The sequence below is a fragment of the Somniosus microcephalus genome, chromosome 8 (genome assembly GCF_052327205.1).
Source record: "Somniosus microcephalus isolate GS21.2 chromosome 8, FLI_Smic_1.0, whole genome shotgun sequence".
Lineage (NCBI taxonomy): Eukaryota > Metazoa > Chordata > Chondrichthyes > Squaliformes > Somniosidae > Somniosus > Somniosus microcephalus.
The window spans coordinates 67,405,717-67,422,243 of NC_140994.1; positions in this window are offsets into that span (position 1 = coordinate 67,405,717).

The following is a 16,527-nucleotide window of genomic DNA, read 5'->3' on the forward strand; positions in this document are numbered from 1 at the left end:
ATTTGTTCCGTAGCCTTGTATGCTATGGCATTTCAAGTGCTCATCCAAATGCTTCTTGAATGTTGTGAGGGTTGCTGCCTCTACCACCCTTTCAGGCAGTGAGTTCCAGATTCCAACCACCCTCTGGGTGAAAATGTTTTTCCTCAAATCCCCTCTAAACCTCCTGCCCCTTACCTTGAATCTATGCCCCCTTGTTATTGACCCCTCTACTAAGGGGAAAAGTTCCTTACTATCTATCCTATCTATGCCCCTCATAATTTTGTACACCTCAATCAGGTCCCCCCTCAGCCTTCTCTGCTCCAAGGAAAACAACCCCAGCCTGTCCAGTCTTTCTTCATAGCTGAAGCACTCCAGCCCAGGTAACATCCTGGTAAATCTCCTCTGCACCCTCTCCAAAGCAATCACATCCTTCCTATAGTGTGGCGACCAGAACTGCACACAGTACTCCAGCTGTGGCCTTATCAGCGTTTTGTACAGCTCCATCATAACCTCCCTGCTCTTATATTCTATGCCTCGGCTAATGAAGGCAAATATCCCATATGCCTTTTTAACCACCTTATCCACCTGTTCTGCTGCCTTCAGGGATCTATGTACATGCACACCAAGGTCCCTCTGATCCTCTGTCTTTCCTAGGGCCTTACCATTCATTGTGTATTCCCTTGCCTTGTTAGTCCATCCAAAATGCATCACCTCACACTTTTCAGGGTTAAATTCCATTTGCCACTGTTCCGCCCATCTGACCAACCCATCTATATCGTCCTGTAGCCTGAGGCTTCCCTCCTTGCTATTTACCACCCCACCAATTTTCGTGTCATCTGCGAACTTACTGATCATACCCTTTACATTCACATCCAAATCATTAATGTAGACCACAAACAGCAAGGGACCCAGCAACGATCGCTGCGGTACCCCACTGGACACAGGCTTCCAGTCACAAAAACAACCTTCCACCATCAACCTCTGCCTCCTGCCACTAAGCCAGTTTTGGATCCAATGTGCCAAGGCACCCTGGATCCCATGGGCTCTTACCTTCCTGACCAGTCTCCTATGCGGACTTTATCAAAAGCCTTACTGAAATCCATGTAAACCACATCCACTGCACTACCCTCATCCACACACCTAGTCACCCCCTCGAAAAATTCAATCAAATTGGTCAGACATGATCTTCCCTTGACAAAGCCATGCTGGCTATCCCTAATTAACCTTTGCCTCTCCAAGTGGAGACTATTTCTGTCCCTCAGAATTTTTTCCAATAATTTCCCTACCACTGATGTTAGGCTCACTGGCCTGTAATTCCCTAGTTTATCCCTACTACCCTTCTTGAATAATGGTACTACGTTAGCTGTTCTCCAGTCCTCTGGCACATCCCCTGTGGCCAGAGAGGTTCTGAAAATTTGTGCCAGAGCCCCTGCAATCTCCTCCTTTGCCTCACATAGTAGCCTGGGATACATCTCGTCCGGGCCTGGGGATTTATCCACTTTTAAGCCCGCTAAAACCGCTAGTACCTCCTCCCTCTCGATGCTAATATGTTCAAGTATATCACAGTCCCCCTGCCCGTTTTCTATGTCTACATCGTCCTTCTCCATAGTGAACACAGATGCAAAAAATTCATTTAAAACCCCACCTACATCATCTGGCTCTACACACAGCGTGCCACTTTGGTCCCTAATGGGCCCTACTCTTTCCCTAGTTATCCTCTTGCCCTTAATATACTTATAAAACACCTTAGGATTTTCCTTTATTTTGCTCACCAGTGTTATTTAATGGCCCCTCCTCGCTCTCCTACTTTCTTTTTTAAGTATCCCCCTGCACTTTTTATACTCCTCTAGGGCTTCCTCTGTCTTTAGTCCTTTGTATCTGCCAAAAGCCCCCCTTTTTTTCCTAATCCATTCTCATATATCCCTTGACATCCAATGTTCCCTGGGCTTGTTGGTCCCACCCTTGACCTTTACGGGAACATGTTGCCATTGTACTCTCTCAATTTCTTTTCTGAAAGACTCCCATTGCTCCGATGTGGATTTTCCATCAAGTAGCTGATCCCCGTCCACATTGGCCAGATCATGCCTTATCATATTAAAATCGGCCTTCCCCCAATTTAGAACCTTTATTTCCGGTCCATCCTTGTCCTTTTCCATGACTACCTTAAATCTCACCGAATTATGGTCACTGTCACCAAAGTGCTCACCTACTAACACTTCTACCACTTGCCCGGCCACATTCCCTAGAATTAGGTCCAGTACCGCCCCCTCTCTTGTAGGACTTTCTACACGCTGGCTCAAAAAGCTCTCCTGGATGCACTTTAAGAATTCTGCACCCTCTAAGCCTTTCACACTCTGACTACCCCAGTTAATATTGGGGGAGTTGAACTCATTACATAATATCCAGTCTAAGATGACCTGATCTCTGGTTGGTTCCTCGACATATTGGTCCAGGAAACCATCCCTTAAACACTCCAGGAATTCCTCCTCCACAATATTGTTACTAATTTGGTTAGCCCAATCTATATGTAGATTAAAGTTACCCATGATGACTGCAGTGCCCTTATTGCACGCTTCTCTAATTTCCCTTTTAATGCCATCCCCAACCTCGGCATTACTGTTTGAAGGTCTATATACCACTCCCACTAATGTTTTCTGCCCCTTGGTATTTCTCAGTTCTACCCATACAGATTCCACATCATCAGAGCTAATATCCTTCCTTACAATTGTGTTAATCCCTTCTTTAACCAGCAATGCTACCCCACCTCCCTTTCCTTTTTGCCTATCTTTCCTGAATATTGAATACCCCTGGATGTTGAGTTCCCAGCCTTGGCCACCCTGGAGCCATGTTTCCGTAATCCCAAGCAAATCATATTCGTTTACCTCTATTTATTACGAATGCTCATCGCATTAAGACACAAAGCCTTCAGGCTTGTTTTTTTAACACTCTTAGACCTATTAGAATTATTATTTACTGTGGCCATGTTTGATTTAAACCGTTGATTTCTCTGACTGCCACTTTTGTTTTTCTCCTTCCTATCTTTTGCTTTTATCCAAGTTTCCCTTTCCTCTGTCCCCCTGCTCAGGTTCCCAACCCCCTGCCATTTTAGTTTAAACCCTCCCCCAGAGCACTAGCAAACACTCTCCCTAGGACATCGGTCCCGGCCCTGCCCAGGTGCAAACCGTCCGGTTTGAACTGGTCCCACCTCCCCCAGAACCGGTTCCAATGTCCCAGGAACTTGAATCCCTCCCCCTTGCACCATTCCTCTAGCCACGTATTCATCTGAAATATCCTTCTATTTCTACTCTGACTAGCACGTGGCACTGGTAGCAATCCTGAGATTACTACCTTTGAGGTCCTATTTTTTAATTTACCTCCTAACTCCCTATATTCAGCTTTTATTAACCACATCCCGCGTTTTACCTATATCGTTGGTACCTATATGCACCACGACAACTGGCTGTTCACCCTCCCCTTCCAAGATGTTCTGCAGCCGCTCTGAGACGTCCTTGACCCTTGCACCAGGGAGGCAAAACACCATCCTGGAGTCTCATTTGCGGCTGCAGAAATGCCTATCTATTCCCCTTACACTAGAATCCCCTATTACTATAGCTCTACCACTCTTTTACCTCCCATCCTGTGCAGCAGAGCCACCCCTTGTGCCAGGAAGTTGGCTGCTGCTGCCTTCCTGTGATAAGCCATCCCCCCCAACAGTACTCAAAGTGGTGTATCTGTTTGAGAGGGGGATGTCCACAGGGGACCCCTGCACTACCTGCCTGTGCCTAGCACTCTGTCTGTTGGTCACCCATTCCCTTTCTGCCTGTCCAACCTTTGCCTGCGGTGTGACCAACTGATCAAACGTGATATCCACGACGTCCTCAGCCTTGTGAATGGTCCAGTATGTATCCAATCACAGCTCCAGCACTGCAATGTTGTCTGCCAGTAGCTGCAGCTGGATACACTTCCTGCGCACATAGTTGTCAGGGACACCGGAAGTGTCCCTGAGTTCCCACATAGCACAGGAGGAGCATACCACGTGGCCGGGCTGTCCTGCCATGACTTACCCTTTAATTAATTGCAATTAAATTAAATCAAATCAATTCCACCAATTACACTACAGTTAAATGGTATATTTAAGGGCCCTGGTTTATAAACTGTCCCCGCTACACCACAGGGACTTTAGAAACTATAAACCACAGAGTTAAAGTTTATAAAGAGAGAAATACTCACCAAACAATCACTTACCTGCTTTCTGGTGACGTCACCCTTCGATTATTTTTACTTCTATCCCTCTCTGAGATTGGAGATTGGAGATTAGTATGCTCTGAGGCCTACCAGAGCCTCTGGGGCCTTTTTATACTCGCTCCACCGCAGAGATTTCTCCCGCCGCTGCTGCTGACGCTCTGAGGCTTACCTGAGCCTCTGGGGCCTTTATATACTTGCTCTGTCGCCGAAATTAAGGGGAAGTGTTCCAGACAGCAAGGCCAATAAGGCTATTTTCCAGCTCTCAGAATTTCCTGCTTAAGGCTGCTCGTAAAGAAAGTGTATGAGAGCCTCGGTGAGAGCCACAAATAACCTTAAAATATTTAAACAGGGCAAAGGTGCAATTTCCCAGCTTTTAACAGTTGGCTCTCCCCTGGATCATGTTATCTGGTTTGTGAGCCTATTTGGAGCGGTCCTCAGGAAAGGAGCTTTCCGAAAAACTCGCTGCTCCTTTAATGACTCCATTATGGAGCCTTAAAGGAGCAGCGACTTTTTAGGCATTAATTTGTTTCTATTTTTAAAGTGCATATTTAGTACTGGGTTGTTTTCCTTTTTTAGTGTATGTATTGTTCATTGTATTCAAGTGGTGGGAATTAAGTGGGGAATCTTATTCTCTCATACAGGCTGGAATTCTGTGGAGGAAGGCGGGTTGGGGTTGGTGGGGGGGCTCCGAGGTGGTCGGGAAACCCGGGAGGCCAAATTGCGAGGCTGGCTGTGGGCGGGTTGGCCTTAAACTGCACAGAGGGGGAAGAGAGGGTTCATGTGGGGGCCAGGCTGTTAAGTGGATCGGGGTGTGGGTGGGGGAGGGGATCGGGGGCGGGGGGAGTGGATCGGGGTGTGGGTGGGGGAGTGGATCAGGGACGGGGGGAGTGGATCGGGGTGTGGGTGGGGGAGTGGATCGGGGGCGGGGGGAGTGGATCGGGGTGTGGGTGGGGGAGTGGGTCGGGGCGGGGGGAGTGGATAGGGGTGTGGGTGGGGGAGTGGATCAGGGGCGGGGGGAGTGGATCGGGGTGTGGGTGGGGGAGTGGATCGGGGGTGGGGGGAGTGGATCGGGGTGTGGGTGGGGGAGTGGATCGGGGTGTGGGTGGGGGAGTGGATCGGGGTGTGGGTGGGGGAGTGGATCGGGGGTGGGGGGAGTGGATCGGGGTGTGGGTGGGGGAGTGGATCAGGGGTGGGGGGAGTGGATCGGGGTGTGGGTGGGGGAGTGGATCGGGGGCAGGGGGAGTGGATCGGGGTGTGGGTGGGGGAGTGGATCGGGGTGTGGGTGGGGGAGTGGATCGGGGGTGGGGGGAGTGGATCGGGGTGTGGGTGGGGGAGTGGATCAGGGGTGGGGGGAGTGGATCGGGGTGTGGGTGGGGGAGTGGATCGGGGGCAGGGGGAGTGGATCGGGGTGTGGGTGGGGGAGTGGATCGGGGGCAGGGGGAGTGGATCGGGGTGTGGGTGGGGGAGTGGATCGGGGGTGGGGGGAGTGGATCGGGGTGTGGGTGGGGGAGTGGATCGGGGGTGGGGGGAGTGGATCGGGGTGTGGGTGGGGGAGTGGATCAGGGGTGGGGGGAGTGGATCGGGGTGTGGGTGGGGGAGTGGATCGGGGTGTGGGTGGGGGAGTGGATCGGGGTGTGGGTGGGGGAGTGGATCGGGGTGTGGGTGGGGGAGTGGATCGGGGGCGGGGGGAGTGGATTGGGGTGTGGGTGGGGGAGTGGATCAGGGACGGGGGGAGTGGATCGGGGTGTGGGTGGGGGAGTGGATCAGGGGCGGGGGGAGTGGATCGGGGTGTGGGTGGGGGAGTGGATCAGGGGTGGGGGGAGTGGATCGGGGTGTGGGTGGGGGAGTGGATCGGGGTGTGGGTGGGGGAGTGGATCGGGGGCAGGGGGAGTGGATCGGGGGAGAGGATCGGGGGGGTCAGACAGATGATTGAGGGGGGAGAGAGGATCGAAGGTCCGGCAGATGATCTGGGGGGGTGGGGGCGGAAAGAGGATCGGGGGTCGGGGGAAGACAGAGGATCGGGGCCGGCTGATGGGGGTGGTGTGAAGGGTAGATTGTGGCTGGCCTCAGCATCACTGGTGGGCGGTGGGGAATGGGCCTGAAAGGGGTGATCGGAGGCCCCATGAGGGCTCTCCGATCACGGGGTGTGGGTTAGGTGGGAACCCTGGCATAAGAGCTGGATGTTACTATTCCTGAGCAATGGGGTGGTCTTCAACATCACCTTCGATATTCCCTCCACACTCTTGTATCCAGAGCTTGTAATGTCCTGAGCTGTAATCCAGTTCAGATCTGTGCCATCCTGTGCAACCAGAGAAGTAGCCTTACAGAGGTCTGTTGAAGGAGCACGCACATTGACAGACATGTGGCCAACCTTTCGCCCATCTTCAATGGAGAGGACAATTGGGCGGAGTGCCAATGTGCTGTGGTCTGTTTAGTGCTGCCGCCTAAGACATCCTGAGGTCGTGGAAGGTGCTTTATGAAAGGTTAATGAGCAGACTATTCAAGTATAGTCAGCACTACAGATGAGCGAATAATTTGTGACTGTTTTCATTAATTAGAGGATTAAACGGTGATTTGATTGAGGAATTTAAAATTCTGAAAGGATGGGACAGAGTAGATTGAAACTGACTGTATCTGGAGGTTGAGGGATGTAGAACAAGGGGACATAGACCTAATGTTAAATGTAAGAGATTTAGGACAGGAAGCAGGAGAAGCTTTTTTACACAGAGGGTTGTGAGGCTGCGGAATGCGCTACCAGAATAGGTTAGATCAGTGATTGAAGGAAAGGGGAATAAAGGGATGTGGTAATTGGGTGGAGAGATGGGATTAGGACAATTACTCATGTGGGGGATGAAAATGGCTTGTTTCTGTTTTGTAATTTCTGCATGATTCGATGTAAATCCTGTCTGCACCTAGGCCTAGAGTTCCTGCTGACTATTGACTAATTTTACATAGAATTATATAGAAAGTACAGCACAGAAACAGGCCATTTGGCCCAACTGGTCCATGCTGTTGTTTAAGGAGATCAGAAATTTTGGGCTGGTATTGGGCAGAGCAGGTGGTAAATGGGGCGGGATCTGTTACATTGGAACTTTTCAGATCCCAATTATTCACAACCATCTCCTGTCGATGTCTAAAGTGCCGACCCCTTGGTGATGTCATTTGTCAAGTCTCTGTCCTTATTACCTCTTCCACACTCAGAAGCAATTGGTCTCACATAAAGCAGCATCCAGGATTCCTCGGCACAGGTACATTTAGAGAGCTAAGCACACATTTCAAAGCCTTACAGAAGTTTGGGGGTGGGTGGACTTTGCACCATCCAACTACTTTACCATCTGCCTGACCACCATTTTGCCCTTGTCCAGTCAATTTTCCCTCCATGACCCCGGCCCCTTCAGACAGGACAGAATGGGTTTCTGATCAGAGGTTTGACTCTACCTCTGCTTCCTGGGTGAAGAGGAGCAACAGAGGGAGTCCAGGCTGGACAGGCTGTCCCACTAACTTCAACACCTGTGGATACAGGCAGAGGTTCTCATCCCTGCACTGTCCGAGTTGCCGTCTTTCGGATGAGATGCTAAAGCAAGGCCACGATTGCCCTCTCAGGTGGGTGTAAAAGATCCCATGGCACTATTTTAAAGAACAGCCAGTTCAGGCCAAGACTGAAGCCTGCATCCCTGAAGATAAACAGAATTTTTTTTCCAAATCACCCCATACAAAGGGAGTCATGGGTGCTTTAACCTTTCTCAGGGTGCCCAGCTCCCATTCCCTAACTGGCTACTTGTGCCACACTAAATATCTTCTTCTGAAGGTCTGTGACCCCCCACGTCCCCCAGTGCTAAAGACAGGCTGTTTGTGGCCGCCCCCACCCCCCCATGAACTTTGACACTTATGCCAGGTTGCATCTATCTACACATTTTGGGTCTAAGAAACCTTGGCCTAGAAATTCATTAAGGCGCTGCCAGCTTTGCGGCCAGTTACCACCTAAAGAGGGCTTCTGCGCCAAAAATGAGTTTGCGCTGATATTCAGCGCAGTGGTATTGGCGGCGGTAGCCGTTAGCGCTGCGCCGGCACCGATGACGTCATCGGTGTGCGCAGTGCCCCGGTTTCGCCCCGAAACTGGCCCGATCCCCATATTTAGTAGCGGCTGCCTCCTCCGAAGCGGCCGCAAACAGCGACCAGAAAACGGGGCCGTGCTGCAGCCTTAGTGGGGCGCTTTAAAGGGGAAGGTGCGGCCGGCCGGTTTTTCGGCGGCCGCCTGCCCGCACCTCCTTCCCCGGCCTCCTCCACCCCCCCCCCCGCGGCATTGTCGGCTGCTTTCCGCGAACCCGGCACTTCTCCGTGGTGCCGGGCTCATTTGCCGGCACTCTCCAGCGGCAATCTCCCCGTTGCAGGCAGCTCCCCCTTAAGAGAAGGAGGAGGCCTGCAGTACCGCAGCCTGCCGCTCCGCAGCGGCTGGCGCAGCGGCACCAAGAGCACTGAAATTCAGTGTCAGCGCCCCAAGCGGAGGCGGGCACACCCGGTATAGCGCCCGGTTCCGAATTGGGGTGCTAACACTGAATAGCTGACGATCGCTAATGGCTCCCCGCCCAGCGCTAACTTTTGGGCGCGAGCGAGCTGGCCGCCCCAAAGTGAATTTCTAGGCCCTTTTGTCTTAATTAATTCTTGATCAACAAAACATTACTCCTGCACTCATACAGCCTATCTCCACTCTGCCATTTTAAACTTAAGTATAATAAAAAACCAACAAGTCAAATATAAGGCAACTGACATATCAAAGTATTGAACCCTTGTTTGGTAGAGAACAGGTACTATCAGCAATGGTGAGCAGCACCATTCACCTACAATCTGTGACTACATTGGCACTACCCTGCTGACCACGCCAAGGACACGACCTGCATGCTAACTTTCAGTGTTTCCTTTATGAGGACACCTAAATCTCTCTGAACACCAACATTTAATAGTTTCTCATCATTTAAAAGTTATTCTGTTCTTCTATACTTCCTACCAAAATGAATAACCTCACATTTACTCACATTATACTCCATCTGTTACAACTTACTTTCCCACATAGCTTTGTATCATCAGCAAACTTGGATACATTGCACTCGGTCCCTTCATCTAAGTCATTACTATAGATTGTAAATATCTGAGGTCCAAGCACTGATCCTTGCGGCACCCCATTAGTTACAGCTTGCCAACCAGATAATGACCTGTTTATCCCTACTCTCTGTTTTCTGTCCATTAACCAATCCTCTATCCATGCTAATACATTACTCCCAACCTTTTATGTGGCATCTTATAGAATGTCATTTGGAAATCCAAATATACTACATCCACTAGTTCCCCTTTATCTACCCTGCTAGTTACATGCTCAGAAAACTCTAATAAATTTGTTAAACACAATTTCCCTTTCATAAAACCATGTTGACTCTGCCTAATCATATTATGATTTTCTAAGTGCGCTGTTACCACTTCCTTAATAATGGATTCTAGCATTTTCCCGACAACTGATGTCAGGCTAACCATCCTGTAGTCCCCTGTTTTCTCTCTCCCTCATTCCTTTAATGGCGGGGTTATATTTGTTACCTTCCAATCTACTGGGACCTTTCTAGAATCTAGGGAATTTTGGAAGATCACAAACAATGCATCCACTATCTCTGCAACCACCTCTTTATAGAACCCTTGGATGTAAGCCATCAGGTCCAGGGGATTTGTCAGCTTTTAGTTTCATTAGTTTCTCAAGTACTTTTTCTTTACTGATATTAATTACTTTAAGTTCCATACTCTTATTAGCCCCTTGGTTCCCCACTATTTTTGGTATGTTTTTTGTGTCTTCTACTGTGAAGACAGATGCAAAATATTTGTTTAAAGTCTCTGCCATTTCCTTATTTCCCATTATGACTTCACCTGTCTCAGCCTCTAAGGGACCAACACTTACTTTTGCTACTCTTCCTTTTGATACACTTGTAGAAGCTCTTACTATCTGTTTTTATATTTCTTGCTAGTTTACTCTCATTCTATTTTCTCCTTTTTTATCAATGTTTTGCTCATCCTTTGCTGGTTTCCAAAGCTCTCTCAATCCTCAAGCTCACTACTATTCTTTGCAACATTATAAACCTCTGCTTTTAATCTAATACTATCCTTAACTTCTTTAGTTGGTCACGGATGGATCACTTTTCCCATGGAACTTTTATTTCTCAATGGAGTGTATATTCGTTGAGAATTTTGAAATATTTCTTGAAATGTTTCCCACTGCTTATCTACCGTCATAACGTTCAACATAATTTCCCAATCTACCTTAGCTAATTCACCCCTCATATCTATGTAATTGGCTTTATTTAAGTTTAAGACTCTCATTTCCAACTGAAGTATTTCATTCTGAAACTCAATGTAAACTGTTAGCATATTGTGATCACTCTTCCCCAGAGGATCCTTTACTATGAGATTGCTAATTAACCCTGCCTCATTACACAATAAAAGATCTAAAATAGTATGTTCCCTGGTTGGTTCCATGATGTATTTTTCTAGGAAACTCTCTCGAATGCATTTCATCAACTTGCCCTCCAGGCTACCTTTGTCAATTTGATTGCCCAGTCTATATGAAGATTAAAGCCCCCCATGATTATTTGTTACAAGCTTCTGTTATTTGTTGATTAATACTCTGTCCAATGGTATAGCTACTGTTTGGCGACCTATAATCTACTCCCATCAGTGTTTTTGGCCTCTTGTTATTTCTTATCTCCACCCATACTGATTCTACTTCCTGACATTCTGAGCCAAGGTCCTTTCTCAATACTGTCCTTACGTCATCCTTTATTATCAGGGCTACCCCCCCTCCTTTTCCATTCTGGTTTTCCCCTGATTCCCATTGACTTCAATTTTACTAGGACTCCTTGAGGCCAAACTCAGTCAAATGCTATCTTGATATCAAAGACAGTCACTCTCACCTTGCCTCTGGAATTCAGCTCTTTTGTCCATGTTTGGACCAAGGCTGTAATGAGATCTGGAGCCGAGTGGCCCTGGCAGAACCCAAACCTAAACGACACCTTCCATCTGACTGGGAGTAGTCTGCTGGGGCGGTTGTTCATTGTTTAATTGTCCACCACCATTCATTACTGGATGTGGCAGGACTGCAGAGCTTTTTCTGATCTGTTGGTTGTGGGATCGCTTAGCTCTGTCTATAGAATGCTGCTTCCGCTGTTTAGCATGTACATAGTCCTGTGTTGCAGCTTTCCCAGGTTGCCACCACATTTTTAGGTACACCTGGTGATGTTCCTGGCTTGCTCTTCTGCACTCCTCATTGAACCAGGGTTGGTCCCCTGGCTTGCTGGTAATGGTAGAGTGAGCGATGTGCTGGGCCATTAGGTTACAGATTGTGGTGGAATACTATTCTGATGCTGCTGATGACCCACAGCACCTCATGGATGCCCAGTTTTGAGCTGCTAGGTCCGTTCTGAATCTATCCCATTTAGCACGATGGTAGTGCCACACAACACGATGGAGGGTGTCCTCAGTGTGAAGACAGGACTTCGTCACCGCAAGGACTGTGCGGTGGTCATTATTGCTACCAATAATGGGTGTGCCACGGTCGTGTCTGAAGCCAGTGCCTAGTTCAATGACAGGTGGTTTATTATTATTGTTTTTTTTACGGTTAGTTACAACGGAGTGGCTTGCTAGGCCATTTCAGAGGGCTGTTAAGAAACAACCACATTGCTGTGGATCTGAAGTCACATATAGGCCAGACCAGGTAAGGATGGCAGATTTCCTTCCCTAAAGGACATTAGTGAACCAGATGGGGTTTTACGACAATCTGATAGTTTCATGGTCACTAGGTTTTTTTGAAATACCAGATTTATTTAATTAACTGAATTTAAATTCCCGTGGTGGGATTTGAACTCATGTTTGGAACATTAGTCCAGGTCTCTGGATTTCTAGTCCAGTAACATTACCACGATGCTACTGTTTGGTTGAGCTGTTGAACCAAGACCCCGTTTGCCTGCTGAAGGTGAATGCAAAATATCCGACGGCACCATTTAGAAGAAGAGCAGGGGAGTACTTCTGGTGTTCTGGCCAATATTTATCCCTGTATCTATGTAAAAGGTGCTGGATAAAATGCAAGTTCTTTCTCTTTCTTCTTTACTTTTGTCACATCACCTTTCCTACAGAGGGCACTATCGCATTATTATGTGTTTTGGAGAAGAACAGGGGGAACAGAGGGAGGCCAGGCTGGTCAGAAACCTCACGCACCAGTACCCCCACTCCAGAATATACAGACGATGGTGCTCCTACCACCACTTGACCCAGGAACAGTGCTTGTTGATGCAGCGCCTCACTAAGGAAGTTCTGCACACTGCTACCTGACCTGTGATCCAACTCCTCTGCTTCTTCTTGCTGTGTGACATTCAGAGGAGGAGGAGCAGAAGCGAGTTTAGAATGGGTTGCGGAGGAGCACAGTTCCCTTGTGACTGGCAGTAGAAGGAGTAATGCGAGGTTTCACGATAACAGACAGGGAGACGGGTGGCCAACCAAAGCAGCCACTTGTAACAGTTAAAGGGAGATGCTGGATGATTGATGGAGTATTGTAAGGTATAAAATGGGAGAGCTCTATTCAGTTGTTGCTGCTTAATGCTTGAAGGAGCTATAACTGAGTATATGTAGAATTAGAAGCAGGTTTATGTCAAAGCCGTGAAAATGATACAAGCTGAAAAATAATCGCAGGTAATTATAGGAACATAGGAAGAGGAGTAGGCCATTCAACCCCTCGAGCCTATTCCGATATTCATTTAGATCATCGCTGACCCGGAACACAACTCCATCTACCCGCCTTGGATCCATATCACTTGATATCCTCACCTAACAAAAATCTATCAATCTCAGTTTTGAAATCTTCAGTTGAAGCCCAGCCTCGACAGCTCTTTAGGACATAGAGGTCCAAATTTCCACTATCCTTTGTGCAAAGAAGTGCTTCCCCTGAAATCACCACTGAATGGCCTAGCTCTAATTTGAAGTTTACGCCCCCTTATCAAGGATTTCCCCATTAGAGGAAATAGCTCCTCTCTATCTACTCTACAAAATCCCTTAACCATCTTAAACACCTCAATTAGACACCCCTTAATCTTCTATACTCAAGGGAATACAAGCCTAGACTAGGAACTCAGTCACCCTCAAGCGTGTGGTATCAGTAAATGTACAGGACCAGGGGGTTTGTTAATTAATAGAGGTCTGTGAAGACAGTTAAATCTCCAGTTTTATCCCCTTGCCTCACAAAGTGCCAATTCAAGCTGCTGAATATTTCCCAAGATGGTGGCAGTCGGTGGAGCTTTGGAATATCAACCATACAGCCATTATTCATGTGTGAGCCACAGCAAGTGTTCCTGGGCTATTCAGTTGTGGGGTTCAGTCCCCACCCAATCCCTATCCAGCATCCTCTCCTGTGCACTTTCATCATGGGTCACTGGATGGCGATTATGACCTTGGCTGTCTGGCTGGTACTGTAAAGTCCGCGCCTCAATAATACACGGACTTCGGGAGAACAGTTTAACAGGTACTTTACTGAACAAGAGGCAGCTTGAAACTGAAACTACAGAAGCCTGCTAGGGCCTTTTATACAGGGGTGTTCACTGCCGGTACTGCAGTCTAAGACCAGTTATTCCCTTAAAGGTACATACACAACAATTCCTCCCCTTTTAGATAAACAGTACATAACATTCATTTAACAACTAAATAATAACTAATTACAATTACAATTTCCTCAGTAATATATACATCAACTGAAAGAGCCATTTATAAGTTCAGTCTTTGAGGAGGCTTCCTGATCTGGACTGGATAGCACCTTTCTCGAGTATCCTGTTCTGGCGGTGGAGTCAATTCTGGCTCATTGTTATTGGTTGGTTCGTCAGCTTCCAATACCCCTGCTTCTGAGGTAGACGCAATCTGTACTTCGGGCTCATTACCAGGTGCACATGCTTGTGGTACAGGTTTGGCTTGTTCCTGTGACTCTAGAATCTGGTCAGCATGGCGTCTCACGATGCTCTCTCCAACGTCCACTGTGTACATTAGTGGTCCCTGCTGTGTGCATATCGTGCCTGGCTGCCATTTTTCTGTTCGGTAGTCGCGGGCCAAGACTGGTTGCCCTATCTTGAAGCTCCTGGTTGGCTTCTCATTTATTTGCTGGAACTGCTTATCCTCAACATCTCGTCTTATGTTTGGTTTGAGCAAATCCAAGCGACATCTTAGTCTCCGGTTGAAAAACAGTACGGCTGGAGTTTGGTTGGTTACTGCATGTGTCGCATTCCGGTAAGCAAACAGGAAGTTATCCACCTTGTGTTGCAGTGGTATGTCGTCATTATACATTGCCTTTATGGCCTTTTTAAAGGTCTGAACAAACCTCTCAGCCAATCCATTTGTGGCTGGGTGATATGGGGCAGATGTGTAATGTTTCACCCCATTATTCTTCAGGAACCTCCGGAAATCCTCAGACACAAACTGTGGGCCATTGTCGGAACAGATCTGTTCTGGTAACCCATTCCTGGCGAAGATGGTCCTTAGGACTGCAATAGTTTTCTCCGTGGTGGTGGAGGACATTTTAATGACCTCTGGCCATTTCGAATGGGCGTCCACAGCGATTAGAAACATTGAGTCCATAAATGGACCAGCGAAATGATATGTGTACCCATTGCCATGGAGATGAGGGCCACTCTCATTGATGTAGCGGGGCCTGTGGTGGAGCGTTTTGGACCTTCTGGCATCCTGTGCATCTCTTGGTCATATCCTCGATTTCTTTATCGATTCCCGGCCACCACACAAACGCCCTGGCTAGGCTCTTCATTTTTACCCTTCCCAGATGACCCTCGTGAAGCTCATTGAGTAGTCTATCTCTCAACTTGGGTGGAATTACCACTCGGGATCCACACATCAAGGTTCCCCGGCACACTGACAGCTGTTCCCTCCTTGGCGAGAATGCTGGCAACAGTGAGTCACCATATGCTGGCCATCTCTTCACCGTCAAATCATAGACCCGAGAGAGTGTCGGGTCATTTCGGGTTTCCTTCTCAATACTTGCGTTTGTAACAGGCAAACATTCGACTATGGTCGCATGGGATATCTCCACAGGGTCCACTGCAGATGCTTCTTCCGCCGTAGGCAACGGTAGGCGCGACAGCCCATCAGCGTTTCCATGTTGTTTTGTACCTTTGTACTCTATGTCATACTGATGTGCCCCTAGAAAAAGTGACCATCTTTGCAGCCGTTGCGCCGTCATCACCGGAACGCCCTTCTTTGGGTTAAAAATTGAGACCAGGGGTTGATGATCAGTCAGTAGGGTGAATTTCTGCCCGTGCAGATAGTGATTGAACTTCTTCACCCCCCACACCAGGCTGAGGGCCTCCCTGTCAATCTGGGCGTAGTTACGCTCGGCTGAGGTTAGCGAGCGCGATGCAAAGGTTATTGGCCTCTCTGAACCGTCACGGAATTGGTGTGACAGCACCGCTCCAATGCCGTAAGGTGACACATCACATGCCAACCGAATCGGTAGTGTTGGGTTGTAGTGGGCCGATATTTCTTTGAAGTGATTTGGCATTTACATTCCTGAAAGGCACGCTTACACTCATCACTCCATTTCCATGTTACACCAGTTTGAAGGAGGGCGTTCAGTGGGTGCAGAATTGTAGATAAATTCGGCAAGAACTTATGGCAGTAGTTCACCAACCCGAGGAGCGACCTCAGTTGCGACACATTTTCTGGTGCTGGAGCCTTGACTACAGCCTCAATCTTGTCCGGCGACTTATGCAACCCTTCCTCATCAATCATGTGGCCACAATATGAGATTTGTCTCCTGAAGAACTCTCATTTGGGACGGTTGGCTCGTAGCCCATATTCCTGCAATCTCGTGAGCACCTGTTCCAGGTTGGCAAGGTGTTCATTGTCATTTTCGCCCGTAACCAGGATGTCGTCCAAATAACACTGGGTCCCCGGGATCCCTTGCAGGACTTGTTCCATTGCCCTCTGCCACATAGCCGGGGCCGATGCTACCCCAAATACCAGTCGATTGTACTGGTAAAGGCCTTTGTGAGTGTTTATCATGAGGTATTTCCTAGATGCTTCTTCCACCACCATTTGTAGATACGCTTGAGCCAGGTCAATCTTTGTAAAACATTTCCCTCCAGATAGTGAGGCGAAAATATCTTCTATCCACGGAAGCAGATACTGTACTGTGTGCAGGACTGGGTTCACAGTGACCTTGAAGTCCCCACAGATGCAAACCTTCCTTGGCTCCCCAGGCGTGCTGCTCAATGCTTTCTTCAT